Source organism: Triticum urartu, chromosome 2A (genome assembly GCF_056163025.1).
Source record: "Triticum urartu cultivar PI428250 chromosome 2A, HENAU_Tu73, whole genome shotgun sequence".
NCBI classification, from domain to species: Eukaryota; Viridiplantae; Streptophyta; class Magnoliopsida; order Poales; family Poaceae; genus Triticum; species Triticum urartu.
In genome coordinates this window covers 284,827,187-284,829,976 of record NC_141874.1, presented here as the reverse complement: position 1 = coordinate 284,829,976, position 2,790 = coordinate 284,827,187, and the positions used below count along the sequence as shown (strand labels likewise).

General features: G+C 45.8%; 1 pseudogene; it reads left to right on the top strand.

Annotated features, from left to right (window-relative positions):
* The first annotated feature begins 248 nt into the window (after nt 1-248).
* LOC147984844 (uncharacterized) lies at nt 249-1,574 on the top strand (annotated as a pseudogene).
* Nucleotides 1,575-2,790: the final 1,216 nt, after the last annotated feature.

Genomic DNA, 2,790 nt, shown 5'->3' with positions numbered 1-2,790 from the left:
TAAAATAGCATATTAATGCATATAAAACATCCAAAATAGATAATATAATAGCATGGAACAATCAAAAATTATAGATATGTTGGAGATGTATCACTATGCTTAAGGGGTAGAGGTCGTGGTCGTAGAGGATGCAATAATCGGATAGAGTAATCTTATGTGGAAAGTGAGCATAGTCATCATGAAGAAGGGGCCCTGCAAGAGAATCTGCTAATAGTGGTGGGCACTATGATCCAGGGATGATTCTAAAAGATTGGATAGGTATGAAAGCTGATTGATTTGATGGAACTGGGACATCAATGGATTCAAGATCGTGGCTAGATACCATGGAGAAATATATGGATGATATGGAGTTAACTTCACAAAAGAGAGTCCAATTTGTGTGCTTCAACCATAAGGATCTTACTGATGATTGGTGGACAGGAGTCCGTGCAGCTATTCTTGGGTAACCCACTTGGGAGTTTTTGTGCAACAATTCACCGTTAATTATTATTAAGAATCATCCAAGGAGGAAATGGCAGTGATGAAGTTGAACTACATTAAGAAGGGAAGTTAGTCGTGGATGAGTATGAGGCATAATTTAGTAAGATGGTACTTTTTGTGGATCAAGTGAAGTGTAATGAGGCCGAGAAGGCCATGGTATTAGTTAGGGGGCTGAATTCAAAGTACAGAGAAGTGATCGGAGCAAATCCCCTATAGATTATCTATCCATGGTTAGGAGGGCTAGAGGGATGGAGTTGGAGGTCCACCTCGCAGAAGCCCAAGAGAGTCGCACTGGAGGTTCTAGTGGCACGGGTGGTGACTCGAACATGAGTTACCACGGTGGAAGTGGGTCTACTCCTTGGCCTCCTTTCACGAAGTTCAAGGGAAATTACCGTCTGCAACAAACAACAAAGTTCAAGCAGTCAAGGCCTCAGTATTCTTCAGTGCCTCGTTCTTCTTCATTGGTACCATCTTTTCGCCCGGTGCCAGGGCAAGGCATGATTTGTTTCAAGTGTGGTGAAGGGCACCGTGCTTCTGAGTGTTCCTGGACTGGGAAATGTCATGATTGTAGTCATGAGGGTCATAAGGGACTCGTATGTCATCAAAACCCTACCAGCATACCTGCATCATCTCAGGGATCTATGCATGTGTTAGCAACTTCCACTTCTACTCCCCAGTTTCCACCAGCATGTATGCCACCTCCTAGCTATGTTTGGTAGGTTGTTGCTATGCCTTCGTCTAATCTTTCTACATTGACAACACCACTTCAGCTACCTGCACCACCACAGCAGGGTGTTGGGTCTTCCTCTGTTCCACCATAGCCTAGAGTTCATGCCATGCCCACTGGTGCTTCTTTGGGTCGACGGGATGTCATGACAGGTATACTTCCAGTTGGCTCACATGATGTACCTGTCCTTTTTGATTTGGGAGCTACCTATTCGTTCGTGTTGTTAGAATTTGCAATTAAGGCCAACTTATCTAGGCAACAAATTTCTCAGTCAGTGTTTCTTAGTTCTCCTCATGGTCCAATTTCTTCATCCATCGTCTGTCTTGGGTGTGTGATATCTATAGATGATGAGGAACTCATATGGTGATTCCACTAAAGCCTTTTGAAATTATTCTTGGCATGGATTGGATACACCGATATCATGTCGTGAGATCATGTTCTGGAGGACCATGTCACTGCAGGCCCCATTTGCTGAGGAGTTGATCTTTCAGGGAGATGCTCCTGTGCACTCTCTCCTGGTCCTAGCTAACTTATTCTCTGGCCAATGAGCGGTCAAGACCGGCTTCCTATGGGCCCTTGCCGATACCTCAAATACTATGTTAACAATCGAAGCCGTTCCAGTGGCATGTGATTATGCAAATGTTTTCCCTGACGAGTTGCCTAGTAAGCCACCAGAGAGGGATGTTGACTTCCGCATTGATCTTATTCCTGATACCCGATGTCGGTGTCAAAACCGGCGGATCTCGGGTAGGGGGTCCCGAACTGTGCGTCTAGGCCGGATGGTAACATGAGGCAAGGGACACGAAGTTTTACCCAGGTTTGGGCCCTCTTGATGGAGGTAAAACCCTACATCCTGCTTGATTAATATTGATGATATGGGTAGTACAAGAGTAGATCTACCACGAGATCGGAGAGGCTGAACCCTAGAAGCTAGCCTATGGTATGATTGTTGTTTTGTATGTTGTCATACGGACTAAAACCCTCTGGTTTATATAGACACCGGAGAGGGTTAGGGTTACACAAAGTCGGTTACAATGGTAGGAGATCCATATATTCGTATCGCCAAGCTTGCCTTCCACGCCAAGGAAAGTCCCTCCCGGACACGGGACGAAGTCTTCAATCTTGTATCTTCATAGTCCAGGAGTCCGGCTGAAGGTATAGTCTGGCCATCCGGACACCCCCTAATCCAGGACTCCCTCAGTAGCCCCTGAACCAAGCTTCAATGACAACGAGTCCAGCGTGCAGATTGTCTTCGACATTGCAAGGCGGGTTCCTCCTCCAAGTACTTCATAGAAGATTTTGGACAAAAGATAGTGTCCAGCTCTGCAAAATAAGTTTCCACATATTGCCATAGAGAGAATAATATTTACACAAACCTAATCTGCTAACGTACTCCGTAGTGTGTCATCGCCACGGCCAAGCCTTTATTTGAATCGTTTCATTGTCCCACCTTAGCGTGTCATGCGAGGCGGTTTCCTTGGCATGTCTCGTCGAAGCAGAGATCGTGTCCCCTTATTCCGGGATTCTCATCAATACGGGCGTGGGTAACCCAACTGTGCCATTGATTACGGCGCTGGGAGATA